Below are 26,018 nucleotides of genomic sequence, written 5' to 3' on the forward strand. Positions count from 1 at the left end.
GGTCTACACTGCTCTTGCCTAGGTGGGCTTGAGTAGGCCACAGATTTGGAACTGAACGTTGAGTTTGCTAAGGCTGATTATACATCATTGCACGCAAGGGGACGCCTAAGAGGATGTCGCCTTGCATCTCAGCTGAGAGAAAAGGATCATTGTTAAGGAGGTGTGCGTACACTACCGACAACTGCCCTGGTGTCACTAGCGCTGTGTATCGTGAGGCAAAGACACATGGCTGCGGGCCACTGCTGACCTCTGCCTACGGCCTACACTTCGGTCCAGTAGGTCACAGAGTCATGATTCAGCAATGGTGGAGTCCATATCAGTGTACCGGCATCATCACAGTATGCATCCCCACTCAGCCCCGGTGTCACTAAGTCTGTTTCCTGACATTCATGGACACTCTCTGGTCGAAAAGTGGTGGTATCTGAGCCTATGGACTAGGGGGAAGTTTTGACCCCCATGTAGCTGATACGGAATTGGGCATGGCAACAGACTGTCGCATTCAACTCCTCCATTTGCTGCTTATGGATAAAATCAAACTTTTCAGCGTCTTGACCTTCAGGACACCTTCCACTGTCCCCCGAAACACCCCAAAACATACATCTTGGACAATGATGGTTACCCATTTGACTGCACCGCATTTCAACGTCTCATGGCTGGGTGCCTGTACCTGTGTCGGCCACAGTGCATCCGGGCCCGCTAACTCTGTGCTGGTCAAGTCCGGGCCCCTTCTCCAGAGACATAGGCTGGGCCCTGAGACATGGCCGGGCCCTGAGACATGGGCCTTTGGCTCATCAACATCATGACTCTGTGGTCGTGCGATATATGCAACCTCAGGACCCACATGCGTCCCACCAGGGCTCATACACCAAAGCGAGTCCAGACCATCTCAGATGATGCATCACCGCAGGAGGCACACACCACCACCGCAAGTAACACCTCCAAACACCATCTGCCAGAGTTGAAGCAGTGGTCCTGAAAGACTTCATGGTTGCTCAGCCTGTCGTGGCTGCCATCATCGGCCTATTACCCTGCTCAGCACTCCAGGTGCCAGTGACTCAGCGCACCGCAGGCCATTGTCCGTAGCTGATTGTGTTTTGTGCTGTGGAGTGGTTACGTAGGTATGTCACCTCAAACAGTGTGGGGGCCCTGAAATGTTGGTGGTGAAGATGATGCAGGGCTTACACACTCCACTGCATCTGCATCAGGAATATATCGTAGGTACACAATCCGAGACTTTTTCTGCACATGAGCATGCTCATCTCTAGTTTCCACAGCCCAGTTCACTGCGACTCACCAACACTTCTGTTTTCATGTTGGCTGTCCTCTTGACTTTAACCGGATCACCCCATGTTGCTCATCGGTTGACTCTGTATTGCATGTGTTTTTTGTTTGTGTCACACTGGTGTCCAATGTCCAAGTGGTTGCAACCACCAGACATTCTGTGCGCAATGGCTTACACTCACCCCACACACATCTAGCACAGGTGTCACTGTGCATGTGGACCTGCCAATAAAGGGGCCGGGTGCACATGCCTGTAGCCAGTTCAACATGAACGCTGCATGTGTCCCTGTGGTCTTGTAGTATGCATGTGGCCCCTGGGCCCTACGACTTTACATTGTGTGGTGTACCACCGATGCAGACATGTCATCAGAAGCAGCCGTTTAGGGCCTGGACATGTAGCTTTGTCGTCACCCACTCCATTTGTGAGGGGAGTGGCCAGGGCCATCGTACATACAGAAAACATGGATGTGTGACTGCTAATTGCTCTCCCCTGGGCGTGGTTCTGTGCTGTGCATCTGCATCTGAATGTGTCTCTATGGCAGCGTGGGTTTCCATAGTGGGATGTGGGTGGGCCCTGTAGGGGGATAGACCCCTACGTATGTGTCCTGGTTTGCATTTCATGGGTTCGGTCCCCTCTTACACCTGTTGGGGCACCTCCTTTTGGCGTGCTGACACATGCCATTGTGGTGGCATGTGTTGGTGGGTGAAGTGTAGTGAGCCAGCAGTGCCTGCGGGTGCTTCCTGATGTGTGGTCTGTTGCAGGCTCAGTGTTCTCCTCTGGGTCTCTTTGCTGTCCGGGTCCTGGTTGGGGGTTGGGTGGGATGTCCATGGGCTGTGGTCCTCTCCGGCATCACTGATGTGTTGTAATGTACTCTGCTGCAGGTGTTGTGTGTCCTTCTGTGATGTGTAGGGGAGGTGCATGTTGCCTTTGTGTTGGCATATATGTTGGTGCATTGTGCTATTCAATTCAATTCAATTCAGTTAATTTGTATAGCGCGCTACATACCCAGAGGGTCTCAAGGCGCTTGGAGAAGGGTGGGGAATTATTTGTCGAATATCCAGGTTTTAAGTTGCTTTCTGAATGTTAGGTGGTTCTGAGTGAGGCGAAGAAGAATGGGAAGTGAGTTCCATGTTTTTGCCGCCAGGTAGGAGAAGGATCTTCCTCCCATGGTGGTTTTGTTGATGCGAGGTACAGAAGCAAGGGCTTGGTGGGAGGAGCGTAGCTGGCGGGAGGGGGTGTAGAAGGAAAGTCGTGTATTGAGGCATTCGGGTCCAAGTTCGTAAAGTGCTTTGTGTGCGTGGGTTAGAAGGCGGAATGTTATCCTCTTATTGACGGGGAGCCAGTGGAGGTTTTTCAGGTGACCAGAAATGTGGTCATTACGCGGGATGTCTAGTATAAGTCTGGCTGATGCGTTCTGGATGCGTTGGAGTTTTTTCTGAAGTTTTGCGGGTCAGTTGCTGATAGTGTTCTGTCACGTCTGTGACGCTGTTTTTGTTTTCCTACCGCCTGTACCCCCTCTTCCTCTCCCTCTTCTCCTTGGCATTCCCAGACCCCGTTGTTCCTTGCTGGTAGTCTGTGGGGGTTGTGGGGTTCACGTTGGGGTCTACGCTGGGTCAGGGTGCATCCATGTTGCAACGGGCTTTGGCTTGTCTCTGGTGGGTTTTTCCTGGGGTTTTTATGGTGCATTGTACCGCCAGCTATGTGGGATTTGCAGGCATGTGGCCGGTTTTTGCTACTTTTTGTACCATCGTTGGCCTCATCGCATTTAATTTGCGTAAGCATATCGCATTTTTGCGGCGTGGCGTTGATTTTCACGCAGACATTTGCTGTGTTGTCTGGTGTCTATCACATACTAGCGTCGTGTGTTTAATTCCATGTTGCCACAGGGTTATTTTCCTGCAATGCCTGTGATGTTGAAAGTTACATTACGCCACTCTTGCGTTAGTTATCACACCTTCTTGTGAATATACCCCAATGTGTTGTAATTGTCTGGTAAGTTTTGTGATACTAGTCGTGAGGTATTCTCGACGGAACAATTGAGATAGGGATATTTATCTTTATGTGAGAGTAAAGTGTGGTAGGTCTTTTTGTACAGGGGTGAAGCTACACTAATCCAGGTGATTTCCCAGTGGTCAAGGTTTCACTTGAGTGTGAATCAGAAGAGGCTGGAAAGTGTCACTCTGAACCATTTTGTGTGTGTTTGAATGCTATTGATTCTTTAGTGGAGCTGACGAAGTTGTTGAAATAATGCTTGCCATTGTTGTAGTACTTATATTGCAATGTTCATGACAATTGTAAGGGAAGGTGAGCCGCTCTGAGTAGTGAGAATGACGTCATAGTGTACCACGCTGTGATTGGACAGTTGGGCTTAGTGCCCCACTGTTATTGGTTGACTAATTCATAGGGTGCCACGCTGATATTGGCTGTTGATGCTGAGTGAGAATTGTGCATTAGGATATAATTTACTGGTTTAAAATGAAATTGTACTTGTGAGTTTTGACATTATTGTTGAAAAATAAAATTCTTTAAGGCTATATGAAATCTGATTGGGGATATGTGCGAACACCTGTTCGAGAGGGAGAAGAGACACCACCCAAGATACACCAGGTCATTATATGGCCATAAATGTGGACCTTCATACATGTATTTGGCTGAAATAATGGCTTAAGATCTCAGAGAAAGAAGATGCACTGATGTTTCCATGCTATAGCACATTTAATTTAAGCATCATTGAAAACTTGAGAAGGGTATTGTGGAAGATGAAGCCAACTCCTAGGCCCGCACAGTTAGAAGCACTTAATGCTTGAGAGTGTGCAGCTCATGTTAGACAAATGAAAAAACATCAAAGTAGACTCCAAAAGGAAATGCCGAGCTATGCCGTTGCTAAATGGGATACAGAACAACGACAATTGAGAACTGATATAGCAAACGGAACCAAACTGTACCCTGAATTGACTAGTGAAGAACTTAAGAGAGAGGAGTAAAAGAAAAAGAAATGGAACAAGAAAGAGAAAAAGACAGAAAACCCAGAGAGTACAGGCAAAGACTGTGAAAGTGATTCTAGCAATGATTTCCTGGATGTGTTGTTATCAACACGTCTATCTCTATATAATATATTCCAACATGAGGGAATTCATGGTGCAATTCCCAGTGTAGTCTCTGGCATAGCCATTGTAGCAGTATATACAGGAGTAAATACGAGTCAGAACCTGATGGAAGGGAGTTTAGGGATTGGTACCTCTGTTAACTCCACTGTTCAAAATGCCCCAGATGCAATTGGTGTTCCAGTCACTATTGGTCCTGCAGTTCGTTTGTAAAAACCCAAGTCAGCAGAACCCACAACACATACTTTGGCAGTCCCTACATGAGTAGATATTAGCTAAAGGTCCTGTGGTTCCCGGAATGGTAAATCCTTTATTCCCAACTCCGGTGAATACCCCTTATGCTGATGCTACAACATCAACCATGAATCAGAAAGGATTTACTCCTGGAGGAGAATCCACTCAAAGATTGCAGAATTCCGACCTGTCTATTTAGAATTTCCCTCAGAGTATTAGCCACAGTTGTTCCAGACAAAGAATAGTGTCTAATACCTCTGCAGTACAGAATGTTATTGGTGCTTGAGAACTAGATGATTAATTAGATTTTTCAATGCCCACCCCCCAAATAGAAAATTAAGGTTCAGGAGTAGGCAAAAACATATTTCAGATCTCGGTAAGGGAAAATACAGTGGATGTGGTCAAATTAAAATTAGAATTGGATGAGATGATTTTAGGAAATCTTGAAATTTCCATATTAGATACCTACCAAGAGAAGGAACTTGTACTCATGTTTAAAGATGTTACCAAATGTGCAGGGCAAGCTCATGATACATTGCCTGAATTGGTCCCAAGATATGATGTAGATTCAAGCTGAACCAAGTTATTGCAGAAAAGATATGATGCATTATTTGTTGACATTGGCATTTGCAGTATGAGAACACCAGGATTGAAAACGTAAATAACGGAATATATTAATACAAGCAACAAGGTTAGAAGTGATGCAGCAAGTATTGGCGCCTCTGATTATAACGTCAGTAACATACAGAACAAATATTCAACGGTGCTACAGGTGAGAGGATAACCCAAAACTTCCAAAATGGACCGATGTCCTCGAACAGTAACACAGGTGACCTGTGCACACGTAATTAGCTTTGTCAGTATTAATACTGTAAGTACTTCCAAAGCATCACAATCTGAAAATTAATCCAACTGGCGTTTTCTTTCCATTTAGTTTAGTTATTTTTCAGGTAAAACCACCATTCTCACTTCTCCGCCGGTTATACTTCCGTCCCGGCTGTGGCGTCAATAAATCCCATAGAAAGAATAGTATTCAGGTTTAACTGGTAAGTACCAATTTGGAGCACTAAGGAAGGAAATGTGTGTGAACATGAGATCCGGGCAGCCCACCATGTTACATGTACGCTAGTTACATAGATGTAATCACAAGGAATAAATGAGATTAACGTACTTAGGTTATTAGGTAGGCTTCCTCCTAAGATCAGACCCCAAACGGTCGATACAATAATAAGATTTGAGTTTTAAAAAACGCTCTAACTGGCTCTGGTAACCTCAGACTAGAAATGGTAGAGTACAACCAAGTTTTAATACGAGTGATCCATAAGTGTCAATAAAAACTAATTCTGACTATGAATACGAGTGACTCTGATCAATTTGGTTGCTCGGAGGTCACTCGTATTCATAGTCAGAATTAGTTTTTACTGACACTTACGGGGTCACTCATATTAACACGCTGAAGATAACCCCTGCTCACCCGCTGAGAAGTTTGGCACGAGTAGTCAGGCTTATCTCAGAGGCAATGTTTAAAGCATTCGCGCAACACACACACAGCAGCGACACACTAGGCATACCATGAAAGAAACTCCACACAAGGTTATATAAAAATAGCCTTTGTATTACTCATAAATCACATTAGAGCATGATCTCATATATACACTGTGCCACCTGACACTAGGTATTACTTTACAGGGGAATTTATACATTGGAGGGCCACTCGGGCCACTGTCATCACCATTAATACACACAAGTAGTTAAACTCACAAGCAGTAACTACCCGTAACATTGCATGAAGCATAAACACATTATACATCACATCTTAGGCATACATCCTAAATTGTACACCAACAGAAAATAGCAGTGGGACACAGGACTAACTAAATTATGTATCCTTCTTAACAATGTGTTCAAAAGCAAAAAGTGAGATCTTGCAGGGTAAACTCCTCAACGTGAAAGAGTTCCGATCAGTCCACCATCGAGACCGCCCTTCATCATCTGGGTACTCTCAAACTTTGAGAGTACTGATACCCATAACAGATCGGCAGATGCTTTAAACCTAATCTGGGGTATATCAGTGAAACAAGGCTAAGATATAAATAAATGTGTCTCTAAAGGAACTGAATAGCAGTGCTAACTACAGTGAAAGTGAAATAGTGAAAATACTCTAAAATTGGATAGTGATAGGGTAAAAAAACTTTTTATTATGCACTCCTTCACTCCCAAATCAATACAAACAGTGCAAATAGTAGTGTAACAAATAACTACCACTAAGAATCTTAGATCAACATGTTTCTGCAGACACTCGGAGCCAAAAGGTCTCCTGCTGCTTCATCAGGACCATTAATGCTACTGCTATATTAATAAAAGAAATTATATCACCTGAGAAGTGCAATATATTTTCATCCTCCTGACTTCACATCAAAAAAAGCAGCAGGAGAGATTCCAGATACATAAAAAGAAAGACCAAGAAAACACAGTCAGTAGCTCTAACAATGTGCTAGAATCAAGAAAAATTATAACTTGTTCTACACACTAGCTCATAAATGCCAGCCACATATGGGCAATAAAGTCTACCATATATAATGATTATTCGTGTTCACTCACCTATTAGGCAGAAGGGAACGGCCCCACCTCACCTGGCACCAGCTCAGGTACTGGGAGCACCGCTCTAGTAGAAGGAAAGAAACATACTTAGCTATGGGAGAAATGTCTCCCTAAAAACACAATGATTTACCTATTCCTCACGCGCCATATCGAGCGCCGATACGCCTCTCACAAAGCCACTTAGGTATGATTAAAATGATTCAGAAACCGCCTCCAATTAAAAGTAGCGTTTCATTTGTTTATTCCCACTTTGTGCCGCTGATCTAAAACGCACCAACTTCTGGCCTTGGTCCGTGATTTAAACAACCTCGAATAGTATGCGAGCATTTATAAGCGGCGTACCTTCTAGGCGTGAGTTGCCGAAAACACGCAGGCTTCCATCACACTCTACGCGTTCTTAATCATATTCTGCACACCACTTTCATCACAAAACGGGGTCCGACATCTCCTCACCTATCCGTCGGTACACCGGTCGTCCCTCTGGGCTGTATCTTGGGGAGGTGCCAACACGGTGTACCGGCGGTAAACAAATTCCTTTCCGGCCCCGTGGTCGTGCATACGTGTGACGTCATAATGGCGTGCCGCATCACGTTACTAGGGAGATGTAGTTCCTTAGTCTTCCGATGCACTTTGCACCAGTATGTGCATATTCAGAGGTTACTAGTGATAGCCATAAATTGAATTCACAGGAATCATAAAGTTAGCGAGTGAGCAATATCGCGAAAAATCAACAATCACTGATACAGACAATAGTCATATTTCGCGATGCCGTTTGCACTTATACTCGTACCATGGTATATCCCAGTATTCCAATGCTATTATATCGCAAGGCAAAAGCCATTTAAATCAGAGGGAAGTCTCAATTAATGTATATATCTCGGTCAGCAGGATGCTAGCACACACCTAAGTCCTATTCCACTCCGCCTAGTCATACTTCACGATGCATTTGTGCTCGTGCCATGGTGTATCCGAGTATCCAAATGATATTTATATCACAAGGCAATAGCCATTGGAATCAAAGGAAAGTCTCAATTAACATATAGGCCATGTCTCGGTCGGCGTATTTCTAGCGCAAACCTTAGTCTTGTTCCACCCCACATAGGAGCGACATGCATGTACAATTCCTCCAAACCAAATCAAATGGCAAAGACAGTGGTATTTTATACCAGCTCACACGGGGGTTATATGCTTCCCTACTCATAGGGGAAGTTCTCAATCAGAACACCCACGTGTGGATTCAGAAGATTTGATCAACCTTGTAAATGGATGCTTTCATCACACTCACCCCCGTATTACTCGGAGGTTACCTATTAGAGTGACATCCAGGGAATTTCTTCATTTAACCCCATCTTGTCTGTCTTAAGTCTGAAAACCCATTTTTGTTCCCGTCTGAATAAAAAGGTAGATACATCTGTAACCTCGGCAGGAATCAACGGTTGATCCAGTACTATCCAGTGTAAATCAGTAGGCCCATGTCCCACCTCTAAAAAGTGGTTGGTCAGTCTCGTGGCCTGCTTAGAACAACTGATTGAACTTTTAGGCTCAGAGATTCGAACCTTAATTTTTCTGGTCGTCATCCCTACATAGTTTTTTTTGCAGGGACAAGTAATCAGATAAATAAGGTTACTTTTGTTGCAGTTCGTACATCTTCTGAGCTGCCAAGGTCGATCAGTACCAAGATCAATACTCCTTGCCACCTCCGTTGTTTGCGTTTAAAAGAGGACAGAGTCTGAGAGACCAACTAGTTCATACCAGACCAAAAACAACTATTCCTCGAGCGGTAGGGACTTTGTGGGACTTGCCTGCTGTCACAGGACACCATCCCTGCTGGAATTGTGCCGCTTGTCCGCAAACAATGAAGACATACAGTATTGATATTGGGGGGACACTGCTGACGACCTACCTGGAGGGTCGCTCTTGCCACGGGGATTACTGCTGGGTTCCTGACGCTGGTTGTTTCCCTCGCCGCCGTTGCTCACCACCTAGCACGGCCGCCGTGGGGGGAAACTACAGCTCCCAGCGAGCTCGGCACTTAGCACCGCCCACTTCCTGGTCAGTCGCGCCCGGAGGCGCATAAACGGAAAGAGCTCCCACAGAGGAGCGGGGGACACTGCTGACGACCTACCTGGAGGGTCGCTCTTGCCACGGGGATTACTGCTGGGTTCCTGACGCTGGTTGTTTCCCTCGCCGCCGTTGCTCACCACCTAGCACGGCCGCCGTGGGGGGAAACTACAGCTCCCAGCGAGCTCGGCACTTAGCACCGCCCACTTCCTGGTCAGTCACGCCCGGAGGCGCATAAACGGAGAGAGCTCCCACAGAGGAGCGGGGGACACTGCTGACGACCTACCTGGAGGGTCGCTCTTGCCACGGGGATTACTGCTGGGTTCCTGACGCTGGTTGTTTCCCTCGCCGCCGTTGCTCACCACCTAGCACGGCCGCCGTGGGGGGAAACTACAGCTCCCAGCGAGCTCGGCACTTAGCACCGCCCACTTCCTGGTCAGTCGCGCCCGGAGGCGCATAAACAGAGAGAGCTCGCTCCGCGTCGCGGACGCGCGCGGGCGGCGCCGGGCGAAGCCCGGGCAAAGGGCGGGCCCTCTACGTCCCTCATCGGCGGACATAGGAGGACGGGGACGGGCCACTCCCTTTGGCTGTTTGTTGAGGTAATTTACCAACTCATATTACATACCTACATGCCCAAGCCCAAAGCAGGGGAAATGCCCAATACAATCCCAGATGATATATTTGCTCATTCATCGTCTCCCTTCGCATGGCTGGAGGACTTAAATAGTCTGTGCAAAGTCAAATATGTCCCAGCAGCACTCTCCCCCACGCGAAAACGTAGCAGCTCACTATTACCTATAAGGGAGCTGAAATCTATACCTCTCAGGGTTACCCCTGCCAAAAGGAAGATCGAGGGGGACAAAGATCATGGGAGTCTTACTAAACCTCAAATATCTGATAAACCTTCTGTAAGTCCAATTCCATCCTCAATTATTCCTCCTTCTACTGTGCCACCTGATGCTCATTTGGACGATTTGCCACCATCTCCCCACCAGGCCCTTCTGACCAAGATCGAGCAACTGTTGAAATCTTTAATACACCCCTTGATGGACAAAATCAATACGCTAGAGAATAAACTTACGGGGCTGGAGAACTCCATTGACTCTTTCCTGAAACCATCAGCCCACGTCGTTACAATTGATTGCTCGCTGACAACCGCCCATACAAATCCATCTAACCCGATTATTCCTTATGATGCGGCGCCTATTCAACCCTTATCCACCACTTCCTTGTTGCCCACCAAACCCAAAGGCCCCTTGAAAGTGACTACACCACGTCATATCCCACCTAAACATGTCCGAACCACCCACATACATCTACCGCCAGAAGCAGCGCCTTTTGTAATAGTTCTATCGGGAGTCCCTGAACTAACAAAAGGCAAAATTGAGAGTCACAAAGAACTTATGAACAAGGTCAAGTTCTGGTTATCAAAAAATAGACCTCTGCCTTACCATCTTGATGGCCACATAATAAGTGTCCGGAGGGTGGGATGGCTTGGACCCCTTAAAAAAGACATCTTGGGGGATTTGATCCTGATTCGATTTAGGAGCAGACGTATTGTGCCATACTTGCAGACATGGCTACCTCAAAACGAAGATGGTCTTATTTCTATTTGGGACCTATATGACTTTTACCCTTACATGCCCTATAATCATTCAACTAGTACACGGGGCTTTGATAACATCCCAGTGGGCAGAGGAACCCATTTAAGTAACGGCAATAGTTTTTCACTGCCTACTAACTATTCCAAACCGTGGTTTCACAGCCCTTTGTGTCGTAATTACTAAATCTTTTGGATTACTGTGACCTATAACGTATCCCTGTCAATGGCACGTATTTGTAATGCCGTTTTAAACTTTATTACATCAGCTTTGGTGATTAGAAATAGATATTGATGGAATTTGGTTTTAAGAAAAACTATGTAAACATGTATTGTGATTTTATGGTTGATTAATTTTATTGTTTTTGTTAAAATTGTCTATGTATACTTTTATGGTTTCTATATGAAATCGAAATAAAGTTTTTGAAATGAATGATATTGGTACTGATCGACCTTGGCAGCTCAGAAGATTTACGAACTGCAACAGCAGTAACCTTATTTATCTGATTACTTGTCCCTGCAAAAAAAACATTGTAGGGATGACGAGCAGAAAAATTAAGGTTCGAATCTCTGAGCATAAAAGTTCAATCAGGTGTTCTAAGCAGGCCATGAGACTGACCAACCACTTTTTAGAGGTGGGACATCGGCCTACTGATTTACACTGGATAGTACTGGATCAACCGTTGATTCCTGCCGAGGTTACAGATGTATCTACCTTTTTATTCAGACGGGAACAAAAATGGGTTTTCAGACTTAAGACAGACAAGATGGGGTTAAATAAAGAAATTCCCTGGATGTCACTCTAATAGGTAACCTCCGAGTAATACGGGGGTGAGTGTGATGAAAGCATCCATTTACAAGGTTGATCAAATCTTCTGAATCCACACGTGGGTGTTCTGATTGAGAACTTCCCCTATGAGTAGGGAAGCATATAACCCCCGTGTGAGCTGGTATAAAATACCACTGTCTTTTCCGTTTGATTTGGTTTGGAGGTATTGTACATGCATGTCGCTCCTATTTGGGGTGGAACAAGACTAAGGTTTGCGCTAGAAATACGCCGACCGAGACATGGCCTATATGTTAATTGAGACTTTCCTTTGATTCCAATGGCTATTGCCTTGTGATATAAATATCATTTGGATACTCGGATACACCATGGCACGAGCACAAATGCATTGTGAAGTATGACTAGGCGGAGTGGAATAGGACTTAGGTGTGTGCTAGCATCACGCTGAACGAGATATATACATTAATTGAGATTTCCCTCTGATTTAAATGGCTTTGGCCTTGCGATATAGTAGCATTGGAATACTGGGATATACCATGATACGAGTATAAGTGCAAACGGCATCGCGAAATATGACTATTGTCTGTATCAGTGATTGTTGATGTTTCGCGATATTGCTCACTCGCTAACTTTATGATTCCTGTGAATTCAATTTATGGCTATCACTAGTAACCTCTGAATATGCGCATACTGGTGCAAAGTGCATCGGAAGACTAAGGAACTACATCTCCCTAGTAACGTGATGCGGCACGCCATTATGACGTAACACGTATGCACGACGTCGGGGCCGGAAAGGAATTTGTTTACCGCCGGTACACCGTGTCGGCACCTCCCCAAGATACAGCCCAGAGGGACGACCGGTGTACCGACGGATAGGTGAGGAGATGTCGGCCTCCGTTTTGTGATGAAAGTGGTGTGCAGAATGTGATTAAGAACGCGTAGAGTGTGATGGAAGCCTGCGTGTTTTCGGCAACTCATGCCTAAAAGGTACGCCGCTTATAAATACTCGCATACTATTCGAGGTTGTTTAAATCACGGACCAAGGCCAGAAGTTGGTGCGTTTTAGATCAGTGGCACAAAGTGGGAATAAACAAATGAAACACTACTTTTAATTGGAGGCGGTTTCTGAATCATTTTAATCATACCTAAGTGGCTTTGTGAGAGGCGTATCGGCGCTCGATATGGCGCGTGAGGAATAGGTAAATCATTGTGTTTTTAGGGAGACATTTCTCCCATAGCTAAGTATGTTTCTTTCCTTCTACTAGAGCGGTGCTCCCAGTACCTGAGCTGGTGCCAGGTGAGGTGGGGCTGTTCCCTACTGCCTAATAGGTGAGTGAACACGAATAATCATTATATATGGTAGACTTTATTGCCCATATGTGGCTGGCATTCATGAGCTAGCGTGTAGAACAAGTTATAATTTTTCTTGATTGTAGCACATTGTTAGAGTTAATGACTGTGCTTTCTTGGTCTTTCTTTTTATGTATGTGGAATCTCTCCTGCTGCATTTTTTGGTGTGAAGTCAGGAGGATGAAAATATATTGCACTTCTCAGGTGATATATTTTCTTTTATATATATAGCAGCAGCATTAATGGTCCTGAGGAAGCAGCAGGAGACCTTTTGGCTCCGAGTGCCTGCAGAAACATGTTGACCTAAGATTCTTATTGGTAGTTATTTGTTACACTACTATTTGCACTGTTTTTATTGATTTGGTTGTGAAGGGGTGCATAATAAAAAGTTTTTTCCCCTATCACTATCCAATTATAGAGTATTTTCACTATTTCACTTTCACTGTAGTAAGCACTGCTATTGAGTTCCTTTAGAGACACATGTATTCATATCTTAGCCTTGTTTCACTGATATACCCCAGATTAGGTTTAAAGCATCTGCCGATCTGTTATGGGTATCAGTACCCTCAAAGTTTGAGAGTACCCAGATGATGAAGGGCGGTCTCGATGGTGGACTGATGGGAACTCTTTCACGTTGAGGAGTCTCCCCTGGCAAGATCTCACTTTTTGTTTTTAAACACATTGTTATGAAGGATACATAATTTAGTTGGTCCTGTGACCCACTGCTATTTTCTGTTGGTGTACATGTTAGGTAGGGGGCATAGCAGGCCTGGTCGTTAAACTTCCTCTAGGACCCTCCACCCCCAGTGTTTTGTTATACATCCTAAATTACCAGGGCACCACAATAACACTCATGAGGTGCACACATCACCTTAGGGCCTTATGCCCCACCAGAACTCAAGGTGACCTCCAGGGCAAATGGCCTTCCTCGAGCCCGTCTTAGGCTGTACCGTAATGCCCTCTATCCCAAAGTCAGGGCTCTAGTAGTGTGTGGCCTTGTAATTAGCCACCAGGATCCCGATGTAGCAGAGTACTGGCCCAAATGGGTCGGTACACAAATGGGGGCAAGGGTGTAATTCACCCAGATCACTTTGTGGACACCGAAATGCCTCCTCCTCGTTGCGGCTGCCCCCGCTCTGGCAGTGCAGCCATATGAATAAAAATAAAAAACTGCAAAAAGAACAATTGATGGACAGGTTGCATAACTATGTCATACATTCACCCCAGTACAGAGATCTGGGCCTTAATCCATCGTTTTTTTGCTCACCATGCCGTTCCAGTTTGGGCCCAGCCATATGCAAATCAGTCTTGACCCTGCTCCCATTGGGAACAGTCCAGCCTGAATGGCCAGGCCAGGTCCTCCCTGGACTGGAAACAAGCATTTTAGGACCAGTTTTGGGCTTTCAGCCCTCATTAGCCAGGATAGCTTGACTCCAGTGGAATGGAGAGCATGGGACCCATGTCTGGGCATACCCGTCCCACACGGGGTGACAAATGCAAAAAGAACAACTGATGGACCGAATGCAGAACAATGTCATACATTCAGCCCAGTACAGAGATCTGGGCTTAAATCCATCGTTTATTGCTCACCATGGCATTCCAGTTTGGACCCAACTATATGCAAATCAGTCTTGACCCTGCGCCCAATGGGAACAGCCCAGCCTGAACTGCCAGGCCAGGTCCTACCTGGACTAGAAACGAGCATCCTAGGATTGGTTTTGGGCTTTCAGCCCTTATCAGCCAGGATAGCTTGACTCCAGTGGCATGGAGAGCACGGGACCCATAAATAAAGCACAGGAATAAAAATAGGCACCAACAGCGTGCCCTTCCAGCCCCACTCACCGGGGCATCTCTTGTTGGCCAAATGAATACCAGGATGGATGCAGTCACCGGGGGAGCTGGCGAGGCACTGGTCCTCTTCTCTTGGGGTCCGGTGAGCCTGCGCGGTTCCGTCTCCATTGGTAGGTATGTCGGGGTCTCCTCCTCAGCACATGGAGCCCCGCCCACCATCAGGCAGCAACATGCCTGACTTCCTGACTTCTCCTCTGCCGGCAACTTTCCCACAAGCAGGACCCTCAGCAGGGAGCCTGGAGGCTCTGTCTCCTCCCTTGGCACCGCAGGGGTCGTCTCAGTACGGAGCAAAATCTCCATCGGCCCTGTCTCCTTCTGAGGGCAACACGCAGGGCTCTCACCGGCACACGGGAGCCCCGCCCTCCTCCAGGCACAAGCTTGCCTGATTTCCGGCAGCCACGTCCGCTCCTATTGGTTTGCCTTGCATGGCGTGGCCTCGCCCACAACCAGGCTTCCTGGACACTGCGAAATACAGAGCAAAAGTCTCTGCAACTTCTTGGGCTCCTGGAGGGCAAGCTGCCACACACCCATCAAAAGCAGCACTGAGGAAGGGCGGGCACCTCCAGCAAATCCAGTACTCTCGTCTCCAGCGCAATCGCTCTCTCTTTCTCTGCCTCTGCAAATGCAGCCCCTTTTAGCAGGAGCCATCGTCAGGGCTGCTTCACTGGAATCCAGCGCTCTCTTAGCGCTAATTTGCATAAGCCTCGCAGGACAGGATCCGCAGCACTGAGAGATCCCTGGGGCAGGGGACGAGGCCCAGGCAGGCCAGCATGCAGGGACCCCAAGCATAAGGGCAGCCTTTTCAGCCACCCAGCAGGAAGCAGGTAGCCCCAGGCAGCGGTACCTCCTGGCAGTATCTTCCCCAAGTTCAAAGTAAGCACACACCACTTTTATGGGGTCACAGCCCCAGTACTTATACCACTTGTCGTATTTGTTCTGCCCTGGTACAGGGATCCAGCCCAGTTCAAACTTGTTCTGGGGGACACTTAACAGGTGCACAACAGTCCCCATTGGCAGTGGAGGTCCTGGCCCCAGACACACCACAGGGGGGTAGAGCCAGCATTGTGTAAGGCAGGCACAGGCCTATTCAGGGTCAAGGACTACTCCTCCCACTACTCCAAATACAGATCAGGCATATTCAGCCTAGCGCTGCCTCACCCAGCCCTTCTGGAGCCACTGCACCCCCTCCCAGCCCCTGTCACGACAGTGCCAGAAATGCAATACACACCAGGCAGGCACAAAGACACGTAGCACACAGAAATGCTCACTTATAAAAGTGGCATTTCTAAAATAGTGATAATAAATCTGCGAACACCATTATGCAGCATTTATTACCACTATTCTAAACATATCAAACATGACCACTCTACTCCTCTCAGGTCAGGAATTACCACTGAAGCACATATCACGGAATCCCCAATGCATTCCTATGAAAGGGTAGCCTCACAGTAGTGAGAAACCAAAATGGCTGTTTGTCACTACCAGGACATGCCACACGGTTAAGGCGCATGTCAATACCTTTTACCTATATTGCACCCTGCCCATAGGGTTAGCTAAGGCCTACCTTAGGGGTGACTGATATGTAGCAAAATGGAAGTCACAGGAGTGGCAACCACTTTATGTGCCATGTCACAGCGGCAGTAAACTGCATGTGCAGGCCCTGCAAAGGCAGAGGCCTGAGACATGTTTGAAAGGCTACTTTTATGGGTGGCACAAGCAGTGCTGCAAGCCCACCAGTAGCATTTAATTTACTGGCCCTCTGTACCGGACTGATAGGTTAATTAAATACGCCAAAAAGATGTAGGGCAATCTTACCAAGTTTACCATAGAGATCACATGCACTTTAACTTGGACATCAGTGATAAATTGTCCAGAATCTTAAAACCACCAACACCAGGTCAGATGAAATACCAGGAGGTGGGCAAAGAACAGGAATGACCCGGCAACAAGGGCCATGTCCAATATACCCCAAAACCAACTTTTAGTAGTTCATTCTAATGTCTCTCACCCATATTATGGGCTAAAAGTACCAACGAATCATCCAAATTATGTGACACAAATGTTACATGGGATAGTCTGGAAACATGCGATAGTACTCCCTCATCTGAAGAAGGCTAACGCAGATCCTGATTTGCCCTACAACCATCGGCCTATTTCTTTGTTACCGGCTTTTTCAAAGATTTTGGAGAGGCATATTCATTTACAGCCGTCTAAATTTGTAGAGTCACAAAAGTTACTTCTTCCATCTCAATCGGGCTTTTGGAGCTGGTTTTTCAATGGAAACAACACTCCTCGGAGTCACGGAAAGACTGCGTCGCCATCTCGATTCTGGGGACACTATGGCTCTTATATTGCTTGATTTAAGCGCAGCTTTCTACACGGTGTCACCCACTGTGTTAGTGAAAACTTTAAGATCATTGGGCATTAGTGGTCCGGCTCTTAATTGGCTCATTTAGTTTCTTACCAATCGCACCTTTCAAGTCTTTTGTCCAACGGCCAGGTCCCATACCTATTTTTCACCCTATGGGGTACCTCAAGGCTCCATTCTAAGCCCTTTATTGTTTTATCTATATCAGTTTAGCGCTTAGTCAACAAGCTTTCCACTTATTTAGATCAAATCCTACCTCACTGGAGAATTAATGTGTCGCTATCTCAGTACTCAGAAACAAGTAGAATCTATATGCTGACCTTATTCCCACTTCAAAGAGGCCAATAATTGGTAAAGCTTTACCTCACATGTTCTGAAATAACAGGAGACCTTATTCTACCTTAATTTAACAGGATCATAACGTGAGAAACTTTAAGGTACCTACGACATTTGACGTAAAACTTTTTGTATATTCTCACATGGGCTTTATAGACATAATACGACTATGGCTGATCCAGGGTTCTAAATAGAATGATCACTGTCACATTGAACTAGATTTAAAGAAAAAATGAAACGTTTGTTATGGAATTATGTATCTAAGTGTTAATTCTGAAATGTGGTGTAACAAATGTGAATGTTGTTGCAAAGAAGTACGCTCACTGTAGGCTTGATTAGTCCTTCTGCACAAGGTTGTAACAATGAGGGTTCATTTGGCACTGATGTAAGTGCTGTAGTATATCATTACAAATGCGTAATTTGTATTGTTTCCAGCCCTGATGAAGCTGTAGGTTAACCCTACCACAGCAAAACGCGTTGGCACTAGGGATTGGAATTTGATGCCATTAAGAAGAAAACAACAAGAGCCCAATCTACTTTTTGCTGATTCTTTTCACATATCTAAAATTAAACTTTAAAAGTGCATGCGTACTCCGAAACATTGTTTAAGTACTGTTCAATCTCTCTTTGAGTTAAGGGAAGTAGGGTCTTCTCTTCCCCGTCCTTTGGATGCACCAAACCTATTATTTGTTGCGACAAATTGTGAGTAGATAAGTATATGAGCGCCAGTATATCCTAAACACCCAAAAGCACTTACTCATGTCCATGTGTCATTCGAGGCAAAGTATCCAACAGGTCTGTTATTATTATTATTATTATGAAGCACTTATAAAGTGCATAGCTGCCCTCAGGCATCCCAGCGCTAGCAATCAGGCAGACGACCAGTAGGAATTTATGGGGTTGTTTGTGGGAAGAGCCAGGTTTTCAAGAGTTTACAAAAAGGCAGGATACTGGCTTCAGAGTGAATGTATAAAGGCAAGGAGTTCCACAGTTTTGCCACATTATACACAAACGATCTGTCTCCAGCTCTTGTCCTTCTGATTTTGGGGACAGCTAGCAAATTAAGGTTAAGGGAACGAAGCTTCCTTGTGGGCCGATAAGGAAAGATAAGGGATTTGTTGATTTCCGGGCCCATCCCCATTCAGTCTTATAGGCAAGACACAAGGCCTTAAATTTTGTTCTTTCCAAGATAGGTACCCAGTGTAAAGTTTTTAGAGCTGGCTTGGCTGATTGTGACCTAGGGATGCCCAGAAGCATGCTGGCAGCACAAGTCTGATGTAGCTAGCTGTTTATGTATCAAATAACTTGCACTGAGTCAATCTACGCTGCTATGTGTGTGGCCTTGTGTTTATTTCATAACAGTAAAGAATTGCTGAGAGGCAATTCGTGTACTTGCTACACATTACTCATTTCACATAGTTGATTGGCCATCATTTTTACACTCTTACACATTGCATGACATTCCCCAGGGTGCATCTAGATGGACCATGTGTACAATTCCATGTAAACAACATCATAGATCAAAATATGTTTTCATATGCCCATGAGTACATTTTAAGGAGGCTAGACACTGCCATTTCTTGTACCTCCAAGACCAAGGCTGAGTAATTTTGCATTGTAATTGTAAGGGAAGTACATGATTCTCATGACGGTAGGTCATGCTACGTTACATATATGAAATTTTGTTTGGCAGTACATGCCACTTGTGATGCTAATAGTAACTAATGCATATAAATGTTGACAATTGGAACAAATCAGCTTGGACTGATACATATCCTTCCTCTCCAACAGATAACATGACCCCAGATCAATAAAGGGCCTATTTGATCCACATGGAGACATGCAGGCACATAGAGCACGTTGCCGAGGCCTTCAGGCAAATGGGGCACACCTTTGATAGATCAAGGGCAGCAGGGACCTGGAAGTCGCCACACCAGGGATAGGGAGCAATGGTCAGGGCAAATAGCAGGCCTCAAGTGGAGAAATCCCATGGTGGGATCCAGGCTCAGTTCCGGGACCCTCCACTGATCCACCAGAAATGGCACCACAGTCAATCGCCACTACCCCACAGCAGCCAACAGAGATTTAGAGGCAGTTGCTGAAGGCACAGAATACACTAATTTGATGTTGGCAGGACTTCAATTGCAGGTGGCAACCCTCATGCAAATGGTGTGGAGTTTACCACAGACTGTGGACGGTATAGACAATCTAATTTAGGCTCTCACTGCAACTTTCTAGCCCTCCACAGTTCTTCTTGTTTTTTATGGTTTAGACTTTTAGCATAGGTTAGGATAGGTCTTAGCATAGTGGTAGGTTAGGTTTAGTGTTTTTATGGATTTTAACATTTATTTGTTTTTAGGTGGGAATACATGTGGATAGAATGTTAACTGGGTGGGGGGTCAATATTTAGTATGCGTCTAGAATATAAAAAAAATACAAAACAATATATGGTTGTTTAGGTAGTTTGTCTATAGCTGTAGTTGATGTTATTCTCATGTGCAAATGTGTTATAAAGGGGGTAGGGACTGATGTTTAACCTGTCTGTTGTGGTGTATGTGTAAAGTTAAGTTAAGGTTTGGTAGGTTAGGTTAGTTTTTAGTTAGGATAGTGCAGTTAAGTTAGATGAGGTTATTTTAGGCACAGTTTAGATTTGTATAAGTAGTGTAGGTTTTAGTTTTTAGATTTTAAGATTAGTAGTATGTATTAAATAAAATCTATTTTCTACTTTTGCAACTGCATACCTATTTTGTGCATGGTAGTTGTGATATCTGCTTAGGTTGGGTGAAGCAAATGCTGTGGGATTTCCTGCCAGTGTTTGTATACATGAGTTACTTGGTGGAGCACCCAAGAAGTAGATCATTTCAAGTAAGCAATTGAGTCACTTAAGAGATCTTCAAACGTGAATGGACACTGCAAGCGGCATTCTTGCTGTGAATGGACGCAAAGCCCAAAACAGGTATTAACCTAATGTTGGACTGTGTCTGTATGTGATGCTACATGTTTTGCATTTATGATTGAGTCAAACCATTTTGACTAAACTTGGATATGTTTTGTGCCACACTGATGGCAACCACTTACACACTCTCCTTAGCAACATTTTGCTGTCACATCACTGTTGTCTGATAGCCACTATGCATGGAGGTATCCCCCACCAGTGCAGAAACGTAATTCATTCAAACTAATTGACTGATTGCTTATTGTAGCACTTCAAGCATGTAACCTTGTGTAAATATTTCCTAGTTTAGATGTACATAGGGATTACATAAAAATATTTTGCATGGCGTGTGCAGTTTTACCCCTAGTTTTATTATGCAAATTTTACATTAGATAGTAAATAGTGTCTTTAGGGTCAGCACTTCCACCATGGTCTACTTAGTCAAATCATGAAAAACTATACAACAACCTGGGGCTAGTTAGTGACGTTATTGGCACATTAATCAAGCAGAATGGAGCAAGTGGCTGGCATGGAGCAACAACCCCAACATAGTTAGAGAGCCAGTGGATGTCCAGATAGAGTCCATGGGAGATGCATGTCATGGGACATATGGAGTAGAGGAGTGTTCCATTGAGAAGGAGGACCAAATTGCTATTAGGGAAGATAGGACACATAGGCAGTCCAAACATGGATGAAACCAGAACATTGGAAAGCAAATGGATAACAGTACTAGTATAAGTACACTGGCATGGCCATAAGCACAGGTCAATGGAGAAACTGGCCATGTGGTACATAGTAATGATATGGGGCAGCAGTTTAGTAGAAAGAGGAGCAGTTCACATCTTTATACTCTGAGGTGTGTGGTGCCTCCCATGAGGGGGGGGGGGTGCTTTTGGTGCTGGAGCTGACGGACTCATATTCGCATCACGGGCTGAAGAAATGGATGCCCTGTTTGCAGCAGCATTTCCGTGCACCAACAAGTAAGGCAGCACAGCATTAAGAAGGGCCTGCTATAATGCCAGCACAGTAACTATGTCGTAGTGCATGGCACCTATTGTTGCTAAGTATGAGTCCCGCTTCTGCTACATGGACTCGAGGATGTTGTGTATTGCCTCCAGCTGGTTGGCAAACACTTTGGTGCTACTATGGCAGAGCATATTTTCAAGTCTCTGTCTCATGACACCAGTGATATTAGCCAGGAACTGGTGAAAGCCATGAAGCAGTGGGTAAGTGCAGCTTACAACCTACGAGGTGTCCTTATTAGGACTAGGGCACCTATGGACACCCTCTAGGATGCTCGACACGGTCTCCATCCCTGCCCACACCTCATGTACCAGTTCCTGCTGTACTCCTACTGCATGATATTGGAAGACACATTGAGGGTACTTGGCGTCTAGGGCTGGAAGTGGGCTGGAAGATGGTGTTTGTTGGGTGATAGACGGTTCCTTTGAAAACCCCACAATGCTGTCGGCCCTGCCCACTTTTAGAGATGGTGTTAGAATAGAGTCCAGGATTTTGCGGAGGGTGTCTTGGTGGAGGGTTGGCAGGCTGTCATCCTGAGCAGGATCCTCTTCCAGGAAAGGCAGCTTGTCAGGAGGTGGCAATACATCCTCTGCAATTAAACTTATATGAGTTGATGGAGATCCATATTAGATGTTTATATGAGTTAACAGGTTGCTGATGAAACGCCTGGCACGTATTTTGTTTACAAATTAACTACTGCTTTCTGGTCAACATTGATGCAAAGGACATATGTTGCTAATAGGTACTGAGTCCAAGTTGCACTGCTGTTGCTTTTCAGATGGGAGTTACTCTGCATTGTTCACGCAACCACTGTGTGACAAGGTAGCCTAGTATTGTGACACATATTGCTACATAGTTACACAATGTGCTGGGCATGTAATTCCTGCACATGTGCTATTAGGTTAGGTCCACATCTTGGTGATTTGCTTTCTTTTTCATGATGCCTATACTGAATGTGTTTTGACGTATTACCACCACTTATGTGCATATTGCACATAATCCCCAGGGTGCCTGCATTCCCTTCAGTCCTCCTCTTCTGTTAAGGTGATGTGAGATGGGACAGAATAGTTATGAACCTGCAGTCTGCCTTTCACACAGTACACCACAGTACTCTGCCTTGTTGTACTGTCTTGCATGCACATTGTTCTTTCATGTGACCAGCAGTTACGTTTTTCAGACAGTGGGCACAGTGTAGCAACTCTGAGGGGATGTGCTCAGTCAAACTAGGTAGCAATGACTCTCTCCCCATTTCATCATTGCAAGAGTTGTTTATCTTCAGAGTCTCACACAATTGTTTTGACTCAGGCCCCCTCACTTATACGTGTACATGTCTCTTCTGGAAATCCTTATTTTGGATCAAGGATGTAACTTACTTCCACACACTGATGGAACCCGGATCATACATTGACTCTCAAGTGCCTACAACACCAACAACATGCGTGACCATATCCAATAGACTGATATAGCAGCCTGATTTTGAAGACCCCACATTATAGTAATGCTGGAATTGGTGACTTGTACCTCTGCAGCCTTGCAACATAACTGGACCCATCCACCTCAGCCTCCTACCATCCCTGGCTCCTGGGCTTTACAGTGTCAAACTAGTTCTTCCTATACCTTGACTGATCCCTGTGTGACATCCGCTAACTTTGACATATGTGGAATTGTGAGACAAGTTGCCTCCAGATTCCCTCCTGCAACATGCTACATCCTCACCCAGGCCCACATCACATGTAGGATTTAGTACCCCAATGGGCTCCTTTATGTTCTCCCTTCCCAGCTGCAACACAAGTGCGACACTGTCAGACACACCTGTGCATGTGTATTTGTCAGGCTGCCTTGCAGTACACATATGCCTTCTTAAATTCTTCCCATGCAATGTATCCCCATCCACACACAGTGGTAGTTCAACTTGCGCAGTTCAAGCCTAAAATGAACTGCACTACCAGGGGGCAACCATATCCAAACATCATCTTTTGTTTCAACACACATGGTCCATTGGTGTGCAATACTTGCATTCACCCCCACACCCAGGTGCTTATTTGCAAAACCAGTGTGCCCCCAGAACGTCACTTTTCTTGATGTTCTGGAGGATCATAGTACAGACCCATATCTACAAGGCCATGCCAAGTAATCCTGTGTGGCTTTTCATGTCCTCATAGATATAGTGTAACGCAACATAGCGCAAGTCACTGTGTTGCCTCACACTGTCCAGGGAGGCATGTCATGGGCATTGCGGTAGGTGTTCCAACTAAATACCCATGTTTTTTGACCACAACAAAGCATAAATCTGGCAATGCGTCAAAACCCTGTGCCTCTCAAGGGGTGGCATAACAGTAGTTTTTGTGAAGGAAGGTGCCCATTCCTGCACAATATTAACATGATGTAAACATAGACACCCTTGCACCTTGGGCAGGGGGGTCTGCTTTGTTAAGACAATTGTATTTGTGCTGGAAGGGACAACTTCCTCCACACATTTGATCAAAGTAGGAGTTTGCCTTTCTATGTGTGCTGCAGACATCGAAAGAGCAAAAACCGAGGAGGAATACATTTTATTTATCCTTGTAATGCCTCCCCTACGAGACGCACAGTTTTTACACATTTCCAGGCTTACTGATCCCTGTGCATCTAGTAATGTGTCAAAAGCCATGGGTGTTGCACGGGAAAAGCCACCTCAATGCCCATGTTTCACCTCCTTGATGTAGGGTAAGGCAAGGCAGAACATTTCACTGCTTTGCCTTATTCCATATGTATGAGGCCATTGAAAGCCACAAAGAGTGGCTTTCAATCACCTTATAAATATTCTTGAGAGGCCTGCACCACCACATTGTGATTAAAAGTGAGGGTCTGGCAGCATATGCCTCTTGTAAATGAGGCCCCATGTTTTTGCTAGCTATTGTGGGACTTGTGGTTCTGGTGATTTATGTAGTACATTTGATTACAAGTGCCAGTATACAGAGGTGACTGTGGACTAATGCAGCACTTCACACATGGTAGGGAGAAAGATGACGGAGCTAGAGTGAGCTGTGCAACATGTAACTGGACAGTGTGACTTACATTTATGTAATGTTTAACCATACATAATCCACATAATTACCCTTTTACCTGAACATGGTGCAATGGAGCACTGATACTTAGACAGCTGCACTGCACACTATGATCATTTTGCCCACATTGTCCCATGTTGCGGATTAACCTGTAGATCTTGTTGTTCCATATGGCCTGCACTGTCTTGTCCCAGAACTCCTGCCATCGCCCCCACTTGGATGACAGCTGCCACCCGCTCCTCCAAGGCATCAACCTCCTCCTGTTGCACCAGGCTTCCTCCTCCACTCTGATTTGATTTTAAATGTGTAAAGCACAACAAATGCCGTGGGCGTGTTGGTGCTACCATGTCATGAATGATAGAGAAAAAGTTCCAGAGAGATTTTAGATGGGCAAAGTAAGCAGGCAAGTTTTAAGAGATTTTAGAAAAGCCAAGAAGTTGGGATGATTTCTCAAATTTCACGGCATTTAGTTACAGAGGCACAATGTGGCATGAGAGAAACTTCTACCTCCCCAAAAGGATTTATAGATAACTGGGATAGTTAGTTTCTTGGCTGTGGCTGATCTAAGCTGTTCATTGGGAATTTACCAAGAGATTTATTTCATAAGGACGTTAGGACCGCTGAGGTTTAGAGCTTTGTGGGCTTTACAAAGCGCTCTTCAAGCAACTCTCATTTTTATGGGAGCCCCCACATAAAGGGCATTGCGATATTCCAGCTTGGATAGTGCAAGAGAAGTTAATACTGTTTTTTGTTGGTCATATGAAGAAAAGAAAGAATTTTCAGAAGAAGAATGAAGAAACAGGAAAAAATTAGAGGGTTCGTCTGGTCACTGAAAGACAGATTGTTTTCAAAGATAATTCCAAGGTTTCTTGCTTTCTGAACCTTGAATGAAAGAAGGCCGAGGGATTGTGGCCACCAGGAGTCATTCCAGAAGGATGTATCCCGGCCAAACAAGAGCACCTCCGTCCTTTCAGAATTAAGTTCAGAACAGTGAGAGCTCATCCAATTAACTATGGCTTTCATGCAATTGTTAAAACACAAGGCAACCTCCTCTATGTTTTTAGTTGTAGAAAACAACAATCTGGGTATTATCCGCATATGATAGAGTTGAAAATCCATAGGATCTTATTCATTTGAGAAGGGGGCAATATAAATGTTGAATAACGTGGGGATCAATGATGAGCCTTTCGGGACTCCTCAGGGAAGGCTGAATACTGTTGAGCTGGAGTTTCGCATATTAACAGTTTGTTCCCTATCATTCAGAAGTTAACATGGAAGCATATGGGCCATGCTTTGGACCCCTATCTTGTCAGCCGACGTTTCAGGATGTAATGGCTCATTGTATCAAAGGCTGTGTGTAGGTTCAGAAAGACCACTGCAGCTTTGTCATCTCTATCTACGATATCCCTGACATTCTCAGAGACTGCTTACAGTGCAGA

The sequence above is a fragment of the Lissotriton helveticus genome, chromosome 8 (genome assembly GCF_964261635.1).
Source record: "Lissotriton helveticus chromosome 8, aLisHel1.1, whole genome shotgun sequence".
In the NCBI taxonomy this organism is placed as follows: Eukaryota; Metazoa; Chordata; class Amphibia; order Caudata; family Salamandridae; genus Lissotriton; species Lissotriton helveticus.